At 42.9% G+C, this 23,299-nt stretch overlaps 1 protein-coding gene across 1 annotated transcript in view; it reads left to right on the top strand.

The window, feature by feature from the left end:
- ZEB1 (zinc finger E-box binding homeobox 1) overlaps window positions 1-23,299 on the top strand; it is a 143,275-nt gene that overhangs the window by 36,911 nt on the left and 83,065 nt on the right. The gene's annotated exons all lie outside the window — the stretch shown is intronic.

Genomic DNA, 23,299 nt, shown 5'->3' on the forward strand with positions numbered 1-23,299 from the left:
TGGCTGGCCAGCCTCCCCATTGTTCCCTATGATGGGAACCAACTGCCCAACAAAGAATAAAACACGAAGAACACAAAATACAGTTTTAAAAAATTATTTTCTCCCTTTCAAAGTACAAGTAGGCAAAGCATTATGACACATTACACCAGCAGTCCCCCACACAGAAAAATAACACAACTCTCACTTAACATCAGAGCATCACAAAAACACAATTCCTGTCAAAAACACTTTATTTCTTTAACTGCTTTAGGTTACACAGTAGGAGGGCACAACAGGGCATGATAGCAGTGTACTACACAAAATAATACAACCCACTTCACCGTTTTTGACAGCAATTGTGTTTGGGTGATTCTCTGATGTGAAGTGCATTGTGTTATTTTTGTGTAGTACACTGCTTTCATGCCCTGTTGTGCCTTCCTACTGTGTAACTTAAAGCAGTTAAAGAAATAAAGTGCTTTTGACAGCAATTTTTTGGGGTGATTCTTTAATGTGAAGTGAGTTGTGTTATTTTTGTGTAAGATACTGCTGCCATGCCCTTTGGTGTGCCCCCCTGCTGTGTAACCTAAAGCTGTTCAAGAAATAAAGTGTTTTTGACAGGAATTGTGTTTTTGTGATTCTCTGATGTTAAGTGAGTTGTGTTAATTTTTCTGTGTGGGGGACTGCTGGTGTAATGTGTCATAATGCTTTGCCTACTTGTACTTTGAAAGGGAGAAAATAATTTTTTTAAAAACTTTATTTTGTGTTGTTTGTGTTTTATTCTTCGTTCAGTTGGTTCCCATCATAGGGAACAATGGGGCTGGCTGGCCAGCCATCTCTGTAGGTGGTGGGGGAATTTGAGGGAGGGTGTCTGTGGTTCAGGTGCTCTTTCCCAGGGGCAAGTTGGCACTCAGAAGTGTGCCCACCATTGTGGCACCCCTGGGCTGTGCAGAATTGCCCTGGGAAAGAGAGTTTAGAAGTTCCCAGCATAGGGAACAAAGGGAGAGGGCTGGCAAGCCTGTTCCTGGGGTTATGGGTGTGGGGCTACTGGGGGTGGATTTGGGTCTGTGAGGGGCTAATGTGGGAATTTGGGTCTGTGTGGCAGCTGGGGGGGTATTGGGTATGTGTGGGGCTGTAGGGGGTGGACTTTGGGGGCTGAGAGCACCTACTTGGGAGGCCATGAAATGCCCCCCCAAGTGGGATCTGGCTGAGCCTTGGTGGGGGGTGGGAGAAGGGCCCCCGAGGGTTGGGGGGCATTTTGCATGCAAAATGCCACCCCTGGCAAGACAAGCCTCCCCCAGCTGTAGGTTGTAGAGAAAAGGTCACCTACTTGGGGAGGCAATGAAATGCCCCCCCAAGTGGAAGCAGGCTGAGCCTTGGTGGGGGTGGGAGGAAAGGTGGGAGAAGGGCCCCTGAGGGTTGGGGGGCATTTTGCATGCAAAATGCCACCCCTGGCAAAGGAAGCCTGCCTCTTCATTTCCCCCCCATAGGAAATAATGGAGATTAGCAGCAGCAACCTAAAGCTATGCCCTTCTATAGGCGAGCATGGGGGACCTGGTTTGGGGGGCCATAACATGGCCCCCCAAAGACCAATCGGTCTGAAACTTGGGGGGTTGTTAGAGGGGAGTTAGCGGAAGGCCCCCACCAATTTTGGCTTGTTTTGGTGGGAAAATGCCTCCCCCAGGCTTCAGAGAAGCCTGTGGAGGCTTTTTCCCATTGAAAAGCTTTCCCGAACCCCCAAATCAAGCTGAATCGATACCCGAATCATTATACCCAAATCGTTATACCCAGCTGTTCCCGAATCCACTTCTCTATTCGGGTATACCCGAATCAGGAAAGCCGAACCACTGTGCCTTTGCACACCCCTAGTTAGCATGCATGCACAACACAAGGATGAGGGCGGAGAGTGGGGGGGGGAAGAAAGGGGGAAGGGTGTGGTTACACATTTCTGTTCAACCAATCAAGACACAGGATAAAGCGGAGGGCAAAAGGTAGGGTTTACACCAAAGAAAATATTCTCCTCTTCAAAAAAGCCATCATTTAACTTCACGATAGAAAAAAACGGGGTATGCACAAGAGAGAAAAACTGCAGAAAATCTGTGGAAAAATCCATTCTGCAGCAGATGCAACCTTTCACTGTGCAGAATATGGGAAGCAATTTGAAGACTAAAATGAGGTATTTTGACCATTTGTGCAAAATTCGGGATGAGTCAAAGCTGTATCAGGCCGGAACCAACAAAAAGTCGTGTGTGAAAAAGTGTATGGCGTTCTCCAGATTAGAGTGGCTGCATGTAAATGTCCATATGAACATTGCCTCCATCATTATGGGCTGGTGGTGGTGGTAGAGAGAAGCTCCGTTGCCAAAATGGTATGGGGCAACTTGCTGCTGCGTGTCACTTCTTGCCCTCTGTTTAAAGGGCTTTAGGGTTTCCCCCACGTTTTCTACCAATCTACAACATTGTAGTGTAGCTTGGAAAGGAAAGGGGAGATTTCAGGGCCATGAGGCAGCAGCTCAACCATGGGGTATATTTTTGTGCCCTCATGTGGAAGCAGCCTCCCAAAGCAACTTCACTCAAAGTCAGTAAGCTGGAATTGCCTTCATGGTGCTGGTGGATAATCTGTTGCTTACAAATAGATTCTGGTTGATTTGTCAGCAACCTTTAAAATGGTTAATCTGTTCTGCTGAACCTCTTAGAGCATGGTTTGGAGCTTTCAGGAGTAGCCCTCTGTTGGCGTCGGTGCTTTCTGTCCAGCAGAAGGATACTAGTAAGGCTGAGTCATTGTCTTGAGACCTGCCCTGTGGGATGCCTCAGGGGTTTTTGTTGTCTTCAATTCTTTTTAATATCAGTGTTAGGCCATTAAATGAGGTCATCTGAAACTTCAGAGTTGGTTGTCATCTGTATGCAAATAACACCAAGCGCGCACTCTCTATATATTTTAAACTTCAGCTGCTATTCTTAAACCAATATCTGGATGGACTCATCAAGTGGATGGGGGATGCAATGGAATCCAAACAAGAGAGAGGTTAAGCTGGTTGGGAAAGTTGCTGTTATCAAGGCAGCTGGCCTACTTGTTCTGAAAAAGTTCAGTTATCCTAGTCCAGTTAGATGAAGAAGTTTAAAGTAAAAAGCCCCCTCTTTTCATTAGATTGAAATTCTTGCCAGGAATCTGTACCTTGCTGGAAAGTTGCCCTCATCCTCCCTTATTAACTTAGCTGTGCTGATCCATGCTTCTGAAACCTTGAGATTGTGTTACTGCAATGCTTTCTACATGGGGCAGTTTGGAAGCTTCATTTGGTGTAGATTGCAGTAGCTTATCATTTAAGTGGATGAGTTGCCATCTACATAAAACACTTTTTTTAATTAGTTGATTGGATGCCTGTTTGATTTTGGGCTCAGTTCAGACTATTAGTTCTTAGTCTTTCCTGACCTGGGGCCTACATGCTACATGCTACTACCACGTCTAGTATGAACCCATGCGTCATCTTATGACCCAGCAGAGGTCATGTTGTTTAGATAAGTCCACATGTCATGTGCAAGGGTCTAGGCATTTTCAGTTGTTGTCTCCACATTCCCCCCTCCCCGTTTTTTTGTTTCTTTGCAGCCTTAATCAGTATGATTTGGTTTATTCTGCTGAGTCTGAGCTATGATTTGGTGGTGGTTGTGCTATTTGTTAGTTTTTAACTTTTTGATTTTTGTAAGTGGCACTGATCTTATGGAAGACACAGGATATAGTATTTTAAAATGAGAAAATTCTTGCTTTTTGCTTATGTTACAACCATAATCTTTGCCAGCTTAGGTAGTTGGGAGCTTGTGTTTTCCAACAGAAAATAATACATTTGTTTCTCACAGCAGGCTTTCATTGCTCCCTTCTATGGAGACCTGTAGCCGGTCAGACGATCATCATGGCTAATATACGCTTTTAAAGGGGGGCATGTTGGTATACAGTTTGTTATACAACAGTCTTACAGTTCATACTTTTAAATCAGTTTGTCACTGTTTTATGACGCCTAGAATAGTTTGATCCAGACTTTGCATTTTCATTTCTAAAACTGTTCCTGTAGAACTCAATTTAAAGCTCTAGTTCAGTGTCTTTTACTGATGCTTGGGTGATGACATCTAAATGCTTGACCTGAGAAGGTGCTGTAGACTATTATTAGCCCAATCAAGATTGTAGTGTATAGAGGCCTGACAGTCCCATATCAAACTTTATTTGGCAGCTGAAAAAAACCACCTTTGACACAGGAGCTTGCAGGGTACCTTACTTTCACCACATCCTTTGTGAGCCTGAATGCTTGTCAAATCAGATATATGTTTAAATGTTTTCACTCCCTGTACCCAGAAGGGAAAGAACAAAGCATGGGGTCAATTTATCCTGCAGTATTGGGGTGGTTTATAAGAGATGGGGCAGCTGTTGTTTAGCAGTTTGAACATACAAACCAAATGTAAGAAGACTACTAGCATTCTTGTACTTTTTAAAAAAGTGTTCTGTGAACTGTGTGTTTGTGTGCATGGCATGGTTCACTGAGCAAACTGGTAGTTCTATCTGCTTGGTAGCTATTTTGATCTGTGTGCACTCATTGCATAACAACAGCAAGAGTTAGGGGACTATCAGAAAATAAGCACTTGTGGTTCCCCTGAGCAGTAGATGTTGGAGAGAGTATGTTCAAAGGCTTAGAAAAATAGCACAGATTTTATAACTGTAATAGTTAATGATGCAGTGAAGTTGTTTGGTTCTGTGCTGGAATTCACAAGTGATTGGGAAGACCATGACAAAGGGCCTGGCTACCTTTACAATTAGGTGTTCCTTAGAACTTTTTTGTTCCTGTGGAGGTACTCGTACATGCAAATACCTGTCAAGTACATTAGCAAGCATAAGCATATGTAGGAAATACAGTGATTGCTTATAAATTAGTAGCCAGTAGTTCCTTTTCAATCAACAATAACTGAACTGACCTGAAGCTTTTCTGTAGGTAATGTTATCTAGAGAATGCCATATAATCTGTATCTCAGATCACAGTTATTCTCATGACTGCATAAGTGTGTTAATGTACAGTTATTTTAAACCAGCTATAGAAAACATTGATTTTTCTATATTCTGGAACACTGGGTTGTACTATATAGTGTCTGATTGGGGGGTGGGCTGTATGAGCTAGCCCTGGCTTCTTTCACTTACCCTTATATAGAGAGAGCTTTTTAAAAAACTTGTGCTTTTAAAAAAACTTGTGAAGTATCATGTCCATTGACTCCCAGTCATACTGACATTGCACTGTACTGGCAAGTTTTTCCTCTACATCCTCTTTGACCGCTTTTCCTGCCTTCCTAAGGCTGAAAATTCAACATGAGCACTTTTCCGTACAAGATTGATCATTTCTTTGCTCCAACAGCATAGCAGGAACGCATGGAGCAGCAAGCTCTTCAGATGTAAACCTCTCTACTGGGATTCCATCTTGGTTGCCTTGAATCTCGCCTCGCTTTGATTTTTAGCTGTGCCCATGTATCAGGTGCTGTGCTGACAGTGATGGTTTTGCCAGTGGCATCATTCAGATACTCTGGGCCTAGGTGATCTTTTTGTTCTCACACTCCCCCCACCTCCTGACAACCAACTAATGAAAGACTCTAATGAGAAACTGTAGTAGTTGTCCTTGTACTAAGCCACAAACAGTTTGTGTTCTTCCCTATAAGATTAAACCATAATTTGGTTTGTAAAAATACAAACTATAACTTGTGGCTTGGGTTCAATGACAACAAACCTGTTTCCTTGATAAAGTGTGGCTTTTGTTAGCTGGCTATAGAAGTTAGTTCCATGAGCCAGTCTATCAACTGGGCTCATTCACACAGTAACAATTAAATAATTTGTCATAGTATCCGAATACTAGTATTGAATACTTTGAATGAGGTAGTTTATATACAGTGAGACTGAAGCTTTAATCCCATTGTAAACAGAGATTTGCATTTCTTGGCAGAGATTAGTCCAGTACTAATTTGCCTAGTGTAACTGTCTTTTGTACTCTAGCTAATGTGCGTTCCTCCTGTAAAATTTTAAGATGTCTGTATTTATTATTCAGTGAATTAATGCTAATGCATATAAGGAAACTTCAAACTAGTCTTTGAATGTCACTTTTCCCAAAAGAGTTCTGGCAGACTCATAGCTGGTCATTTTTAAAAGCCCAGGCTACTATCAGTACACCTTGGTACATTGAGAAACAAGAATGCCTTGCTATCACATAGATACCCCAATGCAATTAAATGTAAGCCATCAGATACACAGTGACATTTCGGGCTTCTTAGAGTATTTGGTAATATTTGAGCATGTGCAGGTGGATTGTCATACCAGTCCTTAGTCCCAAATCTGGCGAAAAAAGAATGGACTTTTTATTTCTGTGTAAACAGGTGTACTCCTTCTTTTCCAAGTTATTTGTTAAAAAGTATCGTCTGTTTTTGTTTCTTCTTGGGTCTCCTTGCAAGATAATAGGCTTATTTGATTGCTTGTGGTTGCCAGCATTTTGAGGCTATGAAGATAGTAGTGACAATCTACCAATTCCTCCATACTCTTATAGAAATATCTGTGACTTTTAAAATGTTAACATAATTTCCACAACCAGCTGCCACTGGACACTTCCACTATCATCTACCTATGGGGGTGTTTGATAGCAGTGTTGCTTCATTCCAGGAGAGTTGTAGTTAACATGATTCAAAATACTTGTCTAGCTTGGAATAGCATTACACTGGTGATGTTCTAGAGGAATACACTGTGATGAAATGTCCATTACTCTCCACTTTGTGCATTATATATTTCAAGTGCATAATATTTCAAAATCAATGGACAAGTATAGATGTATTGGCTTAACACTGTGTAGGGGAAGGAGGAGAGGGAGTGCCATTTTCCTTCCTGGAGAGCCAGTTTGGTGTAGTGGTTAAGAGCACAGGACTCTAATCTGGAGAGCCGGGTTTGATTCCCCACTCCTCCACAAAGCCAGCTGGGTGACCTTGGGCGAGTCACAGTTCTCTGGAGCTCTCTCAGCCCCACCCACCTCACAGGGTGATTGTTGTGGGGTAATAATAACACTTTGTAAACCGCTCTGAGTGGGCATTAAGTTGTCCCGAAGGGCGGTATATAAATCTATTATTATTATTATTATTATTATTATTATTATTATTATTATTATTATTCAAAAGCTGCTGAAATCATAGACTAGTTCTGGAAAGTAATGGCCAGCTATATCTAACATGATTTACAAGGATTTCTTATATACATACACATTCTCCCTCTGAGGCGGAGGACATTTTGATGGGTGATTTCCCACCCTCTGTTCAGGGAGGCAGGAACAAATCATACTTCCTGTCTTCCTGGTGGGTGTCACCCTGTTTCTCAGTTCCTTTCCTGCCTCGATAGGGAGAGCAGCTTGCTTCTGGACACTGCATTGCTTTTGAACTTTTACTTTCTCTTTCGCCTCTCCTTCTCCTAATCTGCATCTGAATACTTCCTATTTATCTTTTTCGCTCCTGTTCCCCACTGTGCCTCTTCTCAGCAACTACAGGGAACGCTCTCCTTTTTCTTTCTTGCCTATTTTCCTCCTGGCTACTGTGGCCGATTCAAAGCCTTTCAAGCCTTGCAGTGCGCTCATTTTTGCGCCAAATGGAAGAGTGTGAGGGAAGCGATGGCTTCCTCTCTGCAGGAGAATTAGAAGCTCCCCTCACTGCCGCTCCTTATCAAAACATCAGAGGCATTGGCATTCACCCGGAGGGCACAGTGTCTGTCGTCCCCTGCACTGAAAGAGCCACTGCAACAAAGCACGCCAAGAAGAGGTGCCATTCCTCTCTGGCTTCAGAAAATGCGGCACCCATTTCTGGCCCCACTGATGACAATGTGGTTGCCAACAGAACGGGAGGTGGCTGCGGAGTGGATTTCACCACATCCATAAGCCAGTCAACAGCCCTAAGAAGCCTGCCTGAATCTTGTTGAAGGGCATCCAGGACCCAGCACCCCAGAATCTAGAGGGGAAGGAACAGGTCTACGTGAGTAACGCAACATACTCGGGTAACCCAGTAGTGTCTCAGGACTTTCTGAATGTTATCAGGCACACCATGAGGGAAGAGATTGCCCATTTCTATCACAATGTGGGGGGAAGAGACTTAGAGCCAAGCTACAAGTGACGCCTGACACAGGTTGGACATTTGTCAGCTTCCCTCAAGTTTTGATGGGAAATGTAGGTATCCTGGTCTTGCAGCTGTAATGGAGAGCCAAGCTGTAAAACCAGGATGCCTACATTTCCCATCACAACTTGAGAGAAGCTGACAAGTGTCCAACCTGTGTAAGGCGTCACTTGTAGCTTGGCTCAAAGATCCATCTGACTTATCCTCCTGCCCTTCCCCTCCTAAGCAGAAAAATGCTGAGTGTATGCCCCCACTCACAGAGAGACCTAGCTGGCCCACTAAGGCAGCTAGAAAAGAATCTCTCCTCAGAGAAAAAGAAAGAGAGCTTCCTCAGTGGGATCCCACAGGATATGAGGGCAGTGAGAATTCAGAGGGGGAAGTGGGGGAATTTCCTCTCAGATGAGGAAGAGGAGGATGTAGAAATACCTGAACAGTCTGCACGATTTTTCACATCAGAGGGCTATCAATACCTCCTTTCCAAGACCATGGCAGCCTTGGAGTTACAGGAAACCCCATCAGGCGAAGATACAGGTTCCGCCCCATCTCAATCTAAAAGCAGACCCAAGGGAAATAAAGGATTCTTCCCCAGGTCTGGCACAACTGGGAGGGTCTTTCCATTCCCTGAGTTTTTTTGAAAAGCAACTAAAGGCTGAATGGGCTAAACCTATGGCCAATAGAAATTTTCCAGCATCTGTTAAGAAATTGTATGCCTTACCATCTTTCACTGACCAGTTTTTTCAGGTGCCTTTAGTGGACGCCCCTGTGGCAGCATTACAATCCTCTGGCCTACTATCTGCAGATGGTGAGGGTACGATCCGAGACAATCTTGACAGGAAGGCTGACTTTGCTCTGAGAAAGGCCCATGAAGCCACCTCATTGGCCATCAAGGTATCTGCCATAGCCTCAACAGTGTCGAGAGCTACCATCATATGGACCAGGAAAATCTTACAACTCATTCCTCCAAGTAACCGCCGCTTAGTGGAGGGGACTAACAGAGTCCTTAAGGCTAGCTTCTTCATAGCAGATGCATCTTTGGACTCCTTGATCTTTTCCTCCAGGGCCATGGCATCTGCAGCAGCTGCCAGAAGATCTCTATGACTGAGAACGGACCTTTGGACACTTAGCGTGAAGGGTCCTTCTCCTCTGAGGAAAGGAGGACATCTTGGGTGATTCCCACCATCCAATCAGGGAGGCAGGAACTAACTTTCTTCCTCTTCCTGTCTAGCCTGTGGGACCACCCTCTCTTCAGTTCAGGTGACTCCACAAAGCAGTAACATTGAATTTATCATTCAGCAACTGTCAATACTGAGAGAAAAAACACCTGTTGCATTAACATGTACTGTAAATCAAGCATAATCCGGAGGAGGTAGAAGAATGAGGCAGCAGGGTAGAGAAGGACGGAGACCCGGGGAGGGCAAGATGTCCTCCTTTCCTAAGAGGAGAAGGACCCTTCACGGTAAGTGTCCAAAGGTTCGTTCTCCCTCTGAGGCGGAGGACATCTAGGGTGCTCCCAAAGCAGTTTCCAGTTTCTGGGTGGGATGTGGTCTTCGTCCATGATCATACACTGCAGTACTATTCTACTACAGTCAGTGTCCGCTGAATCATATAGATTCAATTTGTAGTATCTTAATAAGGTCAAGACTGACAACCTTGTTGCTGCCTTGCAGACTTCTTCTACAGAAGTGTTCCTGTGTGTTGCTGTACTGGTAGTAGCACTCCTCAAAGAGCGAGCTGGTATTCCACAAGGAACCTCTACAAAAAGAGGTTTTTGTTTTGTTTTTTAGGAGTTTCGATAGTATATGTTTTGCTACTGGCACCTACCACTGCTGAAGACATTTTCTTCCCCAAATTGAGGGGAGATATATTTAAGAACAGTAAGACTGACTTTCTAATTTGCACTGTTCGGAGCAGATAGGCCTTGAGCCTCCTTCTGACATCTAGGTTGTGTAAGAGTCTCTCCCTAGTCTATTTAGGGTAGAGGTAGAAATATGGTAGCCTTATCTCTTGCAAACTATGCAGTTTGGAATACGCTTTTGGAAGACAGTCCGAGGCATCACCTTACCATTGGGAAAGATACAGAGTTCAGGTCTGATTAAATCTTCTGGCAGACGCAAACATAATAAGGAAGATAGTCTTCCTTCTCAGCCTTCCCAGGGGAACATCCTTGACCGGTTCAAATGGATGTTTGATCAGGGCTGTGTAAAATGTCTACTGAGTGAGGGCTTCCCAATAAGAGTGGTAAATTCTGAGCATAAACTATTTTCTGAATGCTAGGAGAGTGTTGGCCACCTCTCGGGAATATCCCCATCTTAGGAAGGTGCCCCTTTCTATTTCCACACGGTTAAGCAAAGTAAGTCTAAATGAGAGAGCCAAATTGGTCCCTGCTGTAACTTGACCGGAGAGGTCAGTAGGATGAGAGGTGGAAGTATCACCATCTGTTGGAGGGTGGAAAGGCATGGTCTGTTATTGGTAAGGGTAGTAATACATAGAGGAGGCCTAATGGCCACTGCAATATCAGGGCATCTGCTTGTGGGTAGAACAAATCTTGTCATGTACCCCGGTAGTTGATGGCTGTGTTGGGATGCACACAGGTCCATGATGTGTTGCGAAGTGCAATGTTCTGTTTCTTAAGGGACCATTCCCCTGCTGTCCTCTCAGCCAGTCTGCCTAGGCATCGGATATGCCTTTGATGTGTGACCATCCAGCTAGGTGACCATCCTCCCAGGTAAGTATCATTACTGCCACCTTGTTTCGCCTCATCTTAAATCCCCCCTGCTTGTTTATATATGTTTTGTCTGCAATCTTGTCCATACAGAGCTCTGAACTGGAGCAGGGCCAGACAAATTGCTCACCTTTCTAAGTCATTGATAGGGAGACATGCCTAACCTGATTCTTACACCTGTAAATATTTGTTGTTCTTGAGGGATCATGAATCTTTTGCTTTGCATTGGGTTGGTGACCTTGGCTCAGATGGGTTTTGATCTGAAGTGGTATCTGAATGGGAAGATCTGTCTTCTCCATGATCTGTTGTTAATGAGATCTAAGAAAGGTCTGAAGTGGTCTTGCCTATAGATGACCCCAAGGGCATTGCATTGTAGGTGGCCACTAGCCAACCCATCAGTTTCAGTAGTGTCATGAGAAGTGATTTTGCACTCTGATGACAGTCTTAGTCAGCTGTTTGGTCTTCCTGACCTTTTCTTTGGTGAGGGATAGAAAAAAGCCCTTTTAGTGACTGTGATCTAACCCAGGTGTTCAAGCTTGTAGGAACTGAATGGTGAATTGAGCGTTGTGGTGAGATTTTCTTGTGAACTTGAACCGATCAGGAGATCGTCTGGGTGCAAATGAACATGAATACCCCCCGTCTCTGAAACGTATGATGAGGTTGATCAAGAATTTTGTGAATACTCTTGGTGTGGTGGACAGGCCAAAACAGGATGGCTCAGAACTGCAGCGTTTGTTTTTAACATAAAATCTTAGGTATTGTTGAAGGGCTGTCAGAATTGGTACATGGAGGTATGTTTCTGTGAGATCTGTAGATGTTATGTGTTCTTCTGATTGACTGGTCACTGAGACTGAGTGCAGAGTCCCCATTCAGAAGTGATACAATTTGATAAACTTGTTCAAAAATAAAAAGAGGTCTAATAACACCCTTCAGTCCCTATTCTTTTTAGGGACTGAGAAGAAGATTGAGTAAATCCCTTTCTGGTGGGCAGCTTTCAAATTGTATGGAATAGCCTTGTGAGACTATTTGCAAGGCCTGCCTGCTTGTCAACCTAGGCTTGATGGTAAAGAGTAGTTGGCCTCTCACAGGGACAGCTAGAAGGTCTTGTCTTAGAGATCCAAGTGTTAAGGTTGGATCTTTTTCCACGTGTGGAGAACTGTCTGTTTCATCTTGGGTCAAGGTAAGCATTATCCCCACAATACAGCTGGAGAGTTGGGACTGAGAGGACTGGTTTATCCAAGGCCATGTGGCAAGTTCATGGCAGCAGTGAGATTTGAACTGCAGAGTACTGCATCACTGTTCAGTTACTTAACCATTATACTACAAGTGGGGTCTTGAAAGGACCCCTCCCCCTTATTAAAGGACTGCCTAGATTAATCCCAGGATGGCCATTTGGAATCTTGTCTGGACCTTAGTAGTGTGTGTTGTGAATAAAAGGCTGAGGGCCAATGGATCGCCTCTCAGATTGAGTGTTTTTTGGCAATACGTTCTTCTGTCCTAGGTCTCAATCTAGATCTTTCCCAGGGCATCCCCAAATAGCTTGTCTCTCTGAAAGAGGTAAGTCAGGACGATATTTTTAGAGTGTGAATCTGCTGGCCATGCTCTTAATCAAGCATGCCGGCTTGTTACTGCTGTCAGGACCATAATCCTGGAAGAAAAAGGTAAATGTATCCAGGATGATGTCTGTCTTGAAGGTATTGGCCTTTACATTTCTGTTTGCCCCTTCAATGTGGGCAGCTATTGTTGTAGAGGAGGAGTTGGATCAGTTTCCAGATCCATACTCCTGACACTCTTGAGGCAATTGAGACAATAGCTGTAGCCTTAATAGCCATGGTCCCGGCCTCGTGAGCTTTTGTTAGCATGGCCTCTCTCCTCTTGTCTAAGTGGTATCTGACTGATCATTACCTATCTTCTGACCCGAGCCCAGATGACTGAAGTGTAGCCACTGGAGTTTCCATCGCAGGTACCTGCAACAACTCATAGCAAAGAAAGGTAATGAGTACAGTTTGTTTTGGGGCCAAGTTTGGGGATTATTAATTGGCGTATGGTTTAGACCACTCAGCCTTGAACCTTCTCCCCAGATATTCTGGAAATGGGAGGACCTTTTCTGAGGAACCTTCACTAGGAAGAGACTCTTGTTTCCCTGGGTTGGATTTGATATTCCCAGTCTAAGGGTCCTACTCCCCCAAGGGTAATTTCTACCGCTCTAAGGCTGAGAATGTCTTAGATAATAAATACTGGTAGACCTCAGATTCAGACAGCTGGGCTGACTGTTCTGGTAAGGATATTTCCTCCTCTTCTACATCTGAAGGAATTCATCCTTCTCCTTCTCATTACAGACTCTATCTGAGGGTGATCCCTCTGCTCCGTGGGGATCCCTGACTGGTAAACATTACAAATTGTCCCACTCAGACCATTGGTCAGTGTTATCTCCTCAGAATGGCAGCAGGACACCAGGATCTCAGGAAGAGGTTTTTCCCCTCATCTACCTAATCTTTTAAACTGGAGTTAATGGGGAACAAACCTGGATCCTTTGCATACAAAGCAGAAGCTCTTCCACAGAGCTACAGCCTTACTCATGGAGGGAGGAGGAGGTAGACACCGCACCACTATTTTCTCCCTCCTGGTTAGTCTTAAGAGTTAAAAGGTTCAAAGACACCAGCAAAATTGCGCCCTTTATACATTGCCCATCTGACAGGGAAAGGCAGGGCTAGATCCTGTAGTAAAAGCAGGGCTAAATCCAAAGGGGAAAGGCCTGCTGTAAAATCTCCAGCCAGGAGATTGGCATGGGCACATTCACATGGTGCCAGGGCTGAGGAGATTCCTGGAATCTTTATAGGGCCAAGGTGCTTCTGACTGGCAAGGTGCTTTATAGGGCCAAGGTGCTTCTGACTGGCAAAGTAACAGGATTTCCTCCCTCATAGTCAGTCTGATTGCTGACAGGAATTCTGAAGGTATAACACGCTCGGGGGAACACTTACGTGGCCCTCCTGGCTTGTCAGCTGGAACTCTGGGTGTCTGGATTATGTTTCAGCCAAGTCTCACCTGCCAGGAGATTGACAAGCGCATTGCGATGTTTCCCGCCAAAATTGAGTTCCACCAGGTGGCGCTGTTCTCAGCTGGCTGGCTGAGGCGCGCTGTTTTAACAAGCTCCCTCTGTGGAAGATGGGGCTGTATAGAGGCCTGCATCTCTTCCAAGGCCATTTCCTTGTGCTTTTCTCTGCTTCAGAGCAGGATTGTGCCATCAATTTAGAGCCCGACTGCATCTTTTAGCGTTTAGAAACTATACACGGCTCAGATGCCGGAAAGGTGCCGGGATTCCATTCCTGCTGTGCAAGCAGGACGGTACCGGATGACTTGGTGTTTCCCGCTGTAAGTGCTGCTGTAATTAGGCTCCCCTCCTCGCCGTCCATAAAGCTCCCATAGGAGTCAGTCAGCTCTATTGCCTATAGGCTTGAAATTCGTGGCGCTCAGAAGAAAGGCAAAAGTAAAAGAGCAGGATAGCGAAAATGGAGGGAAGAATAGTCTGAAGAATCAAAAGTGGAAAGAGGAAGTCTGAATAGAAAAATCTAGTTAAGAAAGTGAAGTCAAATGGCAGAGCAATCTGCCAGGGCTACTGCGCTCCCTGGAGGCAGGAAAGAACTGAACTGAAGAGAGGGTGGTCCCACAGGCTAGACAGGAAGAGGAAGAAAGTTAGTTCCTGCCTCCCTGATTGGATGGTGGGAATCACCCAAGATGTCCTCCGCCTCAGAGGGAGAACCTGGCAAGCCGACCCTCACTCTAAATCAATAGTTGCAGCCTTCCCCTTCCAAGGAGACAGACTGTTTGGAGATGCCCTCGACAAGATACTCATAGAGACCAGGGAGAATAAAAAGGCGATGCCCAAAACATTGAATCGCAATGACAGGAGACCCTCCAGCAATTACTCCTTTCGCTCCCACAGAGTACTACCAAAATTTAGCAAGGACACCAGAGGATCATCCTGGGCCCCCTCCAAACAAGGCTTCAGATGAGGACATCCTTACAACCGATTCAACAAGCAATTTCCAAACAGAAGCGACAAACCAATGTGTGACAACAAGCAGAACAAAGTACGACTACGAACAGCTACCGGTAGGGGGATGCCTCTGCACTTCCAGGAGAAATGGATCAACTCTCAAGTGGATGCTTGGTCTCTGATGATAGTCACCAGAGGATACTCCTTAGAATTTATGTGACCCCCTCCGGACCGTTTCATCTCTTCCCCTCTTCACAAGAACCCAGACAAACTTCACAGGACATACGTTGCCATCCAACACCACCTCAGCATCCGGGCTATAGAACCCGTCCCCATCCCAGAGCAGGAGCAGGGAGTGTACTCCATCTTTTTCACGGTGCCAAAAAGGAATGGAGACTGGAGAGCAATTCTGGATCTGAAGTTCATCAACAAATTTATCAGGCTGAGACACTTCAGAATGGAGTCGCTGAGATCAATCACAGAATCCCTAGCACAAGGGGAGTTCCTCACCTCCCTGGACCTGCAGGAAGCTTATCTTCACATCCCAATCTTCCTCGGACACAGAAGATTTCTCTGCTTCTGTTTCAGAGACCTACACCTGCAGTCCAGAGCCCTTCCATTCGGCCTCTCCACAGCACCCAGGGTCTTCACCAAGATTCTGATTCACCCGATTGCACAATTAAGAAAACAAGGAATTCACATTCATCCATATCTGGACAACCTGCTAATCAGATCAAACTCCAAGTCCAAAGGGCGGATAGAGAAAAAACTATACAATGCCTACAGGACTTTGGCTTTCTAATCAACCTTCAGAAAAGCTCTCTTCACCCCAGTCAAAAATTGGAACACCTGGGAGTCCTGATAAACACAAGCAATTGAACCTTCCTAACAGAAACAAGAGCAATAAAGATAAAAGAAATGTCTCTTACTGTCCTCAAAGCCAGGTTCTCTTCCTCAATGACTCTTGCCAAACTGATGGGACTCTTAATCTCAAGTATTGACACTATTCAGTGGGGTCGGCTCCATACCAGACCTCTTCAACAACTCCTGAGACCCTTCCAGTTAAAAATTATGAACAAAGTGGACCTCCTCATTCCGGTTCCTCCAAAGGTAAAGTCCAGCCTCATATGTTGGACCAAAATCTCCAATCTCTGCCAAGGGAAGCAATACCTCAATTTGAATCTAAAGCAGATTTTCATGGACGCCAGCCTGTCTGGCTGGGGAGCAATATTGGAAGACTCCCCAGTGCAGGGTTGGTGGTCCAACAGAGAGAGGATGCTACATATCAGTCTTCTGGAATGAAGGGCAATACATCTGGCCCTCCTACACTTCAGCCCACAGATATCAGAACATCATGTCTTAATCAGAACAGACAATGTGTCAGGAAAAGCATACCTCAACAAACAAGGGGGATCCAGATCTACAGCCCTACACAAGGAGGCATCCAAGATCCTAGCATGGGCAGAGTGGAACCTGGCATCCATCACAGTGGAGCACATCAAGGAATCATTTAACTGCGTGGAGATTGAGCGGGAATGCTTCTTAAGATTAGGATACTCGGAGGAAGTGACCAACACGCTATTAGCCTCCAGGAGACAGTCCACCACAAGGATATACAATACAACATGGAAAGCTTTTGCTAGATGGTGTAGAAGAAAGGAAGTTAATGTCCTGAAACCCAAGATTGGGTCCATCTTAATCATTTCTGCAAGATGGTCATGCAAGCGGTCTCAAATCTGCGACTCTGAAACAACGGGTTGCAGCCCTGGCAACAGTGCTACCACATTTTCAGGGAGTAAATATATCCAGACATCCACACATTCATTGTTTTCTTAAGGGTGCAACCCTAAAGGACCCACCACATTCGCACAGGTTCCCAACTTGGAAACTACACATGGTTCTATTTGCTCTAACCAGGACTCCCTTCGAACCTATCGGAAAGATTCCACTCAAATGGCTGAGGATGAAGGCTTTATTCCTGATTACAGTCACATCAGCAAGAAAGTACAAAGCTTATGTAACATTTTACATCAGAATGTTTCATTGTATAATATAAAAATAAATTTTCATGAAATTCTTGCCACTGCTTATTTATCTACAAACTTAATTTTACGCCATTCAGTGGTTGTGGGTGGATTTGGTTTTTAACCTGTTGTTTTCAGCTCCAATATTCTGTTACATGGGGCTTTTAAAAGTAGAGATGGAATTATGAGAAATTTGAGAAACAGGCTAGTGGCAGGTATTAGTTTTTTACCGTGATGAAAACAACCAGATTTACCCCTATATTTATCTACTCCAACACTTTTGTCATAGCTTTAATAAAATTATGGGAAATTTATGAGGTTAGGGTTAAGCTTTGTGGTAGCAGTGATCAGAAAATCTGGTAATTAAAATACAAATCCCCCGAAGACTAAGAAATGAGTCTGGTTCCTAAATTTTGGGGCTAGCTCCTAGAGCTAAGAAAGCTTGCCAAAGCATGCTTTAACTAATTATGGAAATATAAAAACCATCTTTCTTATGAATGTGTAAGTGAACCCAAGCTTGACACAATGAAATGTATGTCTCTATTTTAGTGGCCAGCGATAAGTAGAAGTAGACTTGACTGTTAGCTGTGAACCAAGTTTTTTATAGTGCCATCCTAAACAGAGTTACACCCTACTGTGCTCTTTGACTTCAATGGATTTAGGATGGTGCTGTAGTGTAGTATTTTATGGTATACTTTTTGTTTTACAACAAGTTGTTGGATTGGCAGTATAAAAACTAGAAAACAAGGGGTACATTCAGTCTTTCTAGTCATTGTATTCTGTGTTTACATTTTGTGTGTAGTTGCTGTCTCTTGAAGCTGTTTGAAACCAGCAATGTGTATTCTTTAATATTTGATATGGAAAGAAAGTTCTAAAGGTTATTCTCATCGTTTTTACAGAGCTGTATGAAACAACACTTGACACATGGTGCATGTGCACGCAGAGTACAGAAAAAAGTGAACAAGCATGGTGAGACTAGACACAAGCAAGATTTAGTTTTATTTGATAGGAGCAGAAATTGGCAGATTAGGTGGGTCTTCATTTGCAGAGCTGATCCTGGAAGTCTTTTGACACATAACAAACAGCTATTCTTTTATAAAGTGAAAAGTTTCATTGGTTTTTTCCCTAGTAAATTAGGTTCTTGTTAAAATTGGTCTCCTGCTTGTACAAATACATTTTTTAAAAGTGCAATAATTTGAAATTCTGAGAGGGTTGGGAGAAAGGTGGCTAACAAATTTTATCAGAATTGCAGAGAACAGGCAAAAGATTTATGTTTCAGTTTGACTTTTACTTTATTTGAATTCTAAGCAGCATGCATCTCAGTCCTGATATTTGTACAACACATTCTAGTTTTGCTACTGGAATATGAGTTGAACGTCACATATAATAAAGCTGTTGGATTGGGTGTTTTGAACAGGCAATTAAAATACTTCTGTTACAACAAAAAGTACTTTTGATGGCACTCAGAAGTGCCATTCATGGCAGTAGTGGGATTCGAATCAGTAGATTGCTGATTTGCAGCCAAACCACTTAACCACTGTGCTACGGCAACTCTCTAAAGTAATTAGAATACTGTTGATCATTTTGATAGGTCTGTTCTGGAAGAAATCGATCTAATCTGGAAGAAAGGAAAGCCAAAGAATTCCAGAAAGGTTAATTGTTATGTCAGTGATCATAGAATAAATAAAAGCCCTCACTTTAATGGAGGAGGGGGCTACTAGCTGGTTAGCAGGTACTTTAAGTCATGTGGTTCAAATATGATAGTTATAATCTTGTTTTGATCTAAAAGTGATACGTGTTTGTATTTTTTGAGATAACTTAGCAGTTAGCTTTGATTGTTGATTTCTTGTCAAGGATGAAAAAAGAGCACTTTAGCAGTAGACTTGAATTCGATTCCAGATCTGACTGGGAGCCATTCTAATGTAATGTTGTGGCTAAAGTGCATGAAACTATATAACTAAATGAAAATAGACTTGTTCTATACTTATATATATATATCACTGCTTGACTATTAGTAGCATTTAGATATCTTGAGAGGAAATGTAATACAGCTTGACAAATGGACAGTGATTCTCATAGGCTGGAGCTACTGGAGGGCATGTACACAGTAAAAGCAAATATGAGGTGGAATTGAGTAATATAATTATTCTAGATTGAGGAGCCTTGAGCCAGAAACTGGTTGGGAGGTCAAAAAGAATGCCAGTTCATTTTTCATGCAAGACTACAGTTTAAGAATACTATAGTGCTACATGTCCAGCATCAGCTTGCTTTCATCATGATGACCCTGGTAGATTCCAAAGTATGTTCATATCCAAGAAGCACTTTGGTCTCTGTATTAAATATTTGGGTAACATTAGAACAGTAAGGCCCATAGCTTGCTATTGACAAAGCAAAAAAGTAGTGGCAGAAATTCCCATTGGAATCTATCCATAATTCCTAATATTTTTCCCTGATTATTTATGCTAGCTCCTTTTCTCTAACTAGACCATTAGTACAATCCTAAACAAAGTTATGCCAGTCTAAGCCCACTGATTTCATTAGGTTTAGACTGGAGTAACTCTTCTTAGGATTGCACTGTAAGTACATCTTTCTTGTTCTTTGATGGAGGAAAGCAATTCACATAGTTCTTTCAGCACTTATATGAATTATCCATTTTAATTTGAATCTGCATTTATTCTAGCAGTGCGACATTTTAATCAATTAGCTGGTTGATTAGCAGACCAGTCCTGTGCAGTTGCTCCACCCAGAGCCATTTGAAATCAATTTGCATTGGATTGCACTGCGAAAGCCCTCTGAGGGAAAAAACTTTCCTCCTCTCCTACCAGTCAACACATTTTTCTTTGCATGCTCTTGATTGAAAGTTATTGCCTTGCACTGAGCAACTTGGAATCTTCTTAACTCTGTTCATGGGAATGCAGAGGTCTCACACAAAGGTCCTTGTACATCTGCAAGAATTTTTGTGTCTCCTTATTTTCACACTCCGCTCTGAGCTGCCTTGTTAGAATTGATTTTAAAAGCAAGCTTTCAGTATTTCTCAGCTTTTGAAAGTTGACAGTTTATCTTAATAGTGTTATATTAATGACAATAATAAAAAGGCAGTCTTCCTGAATAGGACTTCATGGGATTTGAGTCAGGTTCTTCAAATTAGGTAACATGTGCCTTGCAGAATATTTTTAACATTGTGAGTAAAGTTCTAAGAGAAATGGGGAAAAAATTCCATGAGCTGAGCATCTGAATAGAGACTTCGCTAGTGCAAATCTGTTTCAAGGCATGCCTAAAATGAAAACATTTTCTTTGTAAACACAAGATTCTAGCAAAATATTATACCAAAGCATTCACAGTCTATGTCCCTCTTACTTATCAAACTGCATCTTCTGGTATACTCCTACGGGTCAGTTACGTTCCTCAGATGCTCATAGTGCACTCTCTTAGGATTGAAAGATTTGAGTCTAGTGGCACCTTAAAAACCAGATTTTCCAGGTATAAGCTTTCAAGAGTCAAGCTCCCTCCATCAGATAACACTGGAAATCTTGTTGGTCTTTAAGGTGCTACTGGATCCAAATCTTGGCCTTCTATGGCAGACCAATAGAGCTATCCAGCTGAAATTGTTTTAGGGTTATATGGCAACAACTAGGGCACAGGCTTTCTTTGTAGTTAGTGCAGTCCTCTGGAATGGCCTGCCCAAATGGGTGTGGAGGGCACAGTCACTGGCTTCGTTTAGCAAGGCATGCAAGACAGTTTTATTTAAGAAGATACAGTATTTGAAGGAGGGTAAACTGCTTTGGCACCTTTGGCTATTTTCAGTCTATGCATTGTTCTAATTATGTTTTTTTTGTAGCTTTGCTAGTTATTGTTGTGTTATCATCAGCCTTGAGTCTAAGGAACTTGGAATATAAATATTTTAAATATCGTTTATACTGATCTGTGCAACTATAGTAAAAGGGAAGTAAGTGGTTTACTAGAAAATGTGATTTTAAAGAAATGCTGGCTCTTTCTCTAGCTGAAACTGCTTATACCAAACAATATCAAATGCATTATCTTAAATGAGGGAAAATTAAGCCAAGTGTTCCTGAACTAAAAGAAAAATTAAGACTACACCTGTGTGGCCAAAAGGGTCACAAAAAGTAGTAGTTTAATGCTTTGAGGTAAACTTATAATTGCTCTTAAAGCACCTGTCATCTTAAATAATTAAGTAGTTACTATTTATGTAGACTGAGAAGGACATTAAATTAGTACTGCTGTAAATCTGGCTCTTCATTGAATTTCTTTTTAAAATGTGTTCAAGTGGGTGGATACATGAATATTTCTAATCCAGGGTCAAGATGGTAAATTACAGCTGAATGCTAATTTGAAGGCCTAAATTGGTCCTGTATCTTTAACAAAGGTCAGTAGATGACTTAAAAACATGAAGAATGTTTGCAGTTTATCTTTGCTAGAGGTTTGGAAGACTTTCTGCTTCATTTCCTGTTGAATAGAGATTGAGTGAACGCTTTGATTGCTATATGTGTGAACTCTGACTTGTAAGACCTTTTAAAAGCAATTAACATGTTGTTATGCTTTACTGGAGACAGCCTGTAATTTTTTTGAAATTACTAGAAGTAAACTTTCATTTGAGAGTATTAAAACTTACCAACTTTTGAAAAGCAACATTGTCTTATCAGACCTGCCCACACTTGGCTAAAACCCCAGCAGTTTATCCTGGTGCAATTCTTGCTCACCACAGATGATTAGCTGAAAGATTTATAAATGAGTACTCCATAAGAGATCCAATCTTAACCGTGGCCATGGGACTGAATTGTAATTGTAAACTATTTCTGTGGACTCTAATAATGTATTAAACCAAACTTTCTCCCCAGAAGTGTTTCTTTAGAAAGCAACATCTTTCTCCAAGACTAGCGATTTCACCTATAGCTCCCAGCTCAAACCCATCCAACATATCATCAGTGAGCTACAACCCATCCTGGAAAATGATACCTCTCTCTCAGAAGCCCTGGGTGGAAGACCTTTCCTTGCCTACAGACAGCCCCCCAACCTTAAACGACTTCTCACACACAATCATGAATCGGCCAGCAGAGTCACCAGCACAGGTACCAGGCCCTGCAACAGACCCAGATGCCAGCTCTGCCCTTATATCTACCCAGGGAATACAATTACAGGACCCAATGGCATCAACTACACTGTCTCTGGCTCTTACAGCTGCTCATCCTCCAATCTGATATATGCCCTCATGTGCCAACAATGTCCTTCTGCTCTGTACATTGGACAAACCAGCCAACCTCTACGCAAAAAAATAAATGGACACAAATCTGACATTAGAAATGGAAACATCCAAAAACCAGTGGGAGAACACTTCAATCTACCAGGACATTCCACCAAAGACTTAAAGGTCGCTGTGGTTCAACAGAAACCTTTCAAAAACAAAATCCAACGGGAGGCTGCTGAATTGGAATTCATATGCAAATTTGACGCTGTCAAGCTGGGACTGAATAGAGACTATGAATGGTTATCACATTATCACAGGTAACAGATTTCCTTTACAGCGGCGTGGTCTGGGGGAGCCCAGTGATGCCTGGTGTGGGCTTTCGGGGACCACAGTTCTCTTTGTCAGATGCATCTGGCAGGGAGAACTGTGGTTATCGAGGGCTTATACTACATAGAAATTGGATGCTTTTACTGCTGCAAACTAACACGGCAAACTGACTACACACCGAAAGGAGATGTTTACATTTACTAGCAAAAGAATGTTTTGGTTGCCTCCCCCCTAATTGCATCTTGTCCCTCCTCTCCCTCTCTCCCCTCTCCCCTCTCCTCTTCTGTATTTGACCAGTTTGTATCATGCATCTGACGAAGAGAACTTGATTCTCGAAAGCTTATGCTGCAATAAAATTGGTTAGTCTTAAAGGTGCTACTGGACTCTTTTTGATTTTGCTACTACAGACTAACACGGCTAACTCTTCTGGATTTCAAGAGTGTAACCCACATTTCATCCAACACCGCCTTTTATCTTTAAAAGCAACAGGTCTTAAACCTCCTATCACAGGTGTGCTATTATGAGAAGCAGTTGTGTAAATACTGCACAGTTGAGTATAATACTTCTGAGTCTGTTTTCTTGAATCTTGTATTTGTTAATGCTTTGAAGTTGTGGGGTATGAGCATCTAGTACATAAAGCTATAGTATATTTATACAATGATTGCATTGATATATATTTTTGTAACAGTAATTTTAGGTAAAGGAAGGACTAGAAAGAACTTATATTTTGTCAGCTTCTCAGTGGAGGACATCTTGGGTGATTCCCACCGTCCAATCAGGGAGGCAGGAACTAATTTTCTTCCTCTTCCTGTCGGGCCTGTGGGACACTCTCTCTGTTCAGTTCTGTTCCTGCCTCCAGGGAGAGCAGTATAGTAGCAGACTAACTCTGCTACT

Source organism: Eublepharis macularius, chromosome 11 (genome assembly GCF_028583425.1).
Source record: "Eublepharis macularius isolate TG4126 chromosome 11, MPM_Emac_v1.0, whole genome shotgun sequence".
Classification (NCBI taxonomy): Eukaryota; Metazoa; Chordata; class Lepidosauria; order Squamata; family Eublepharidae; genus Eublepharis; species Eublepharis macularius.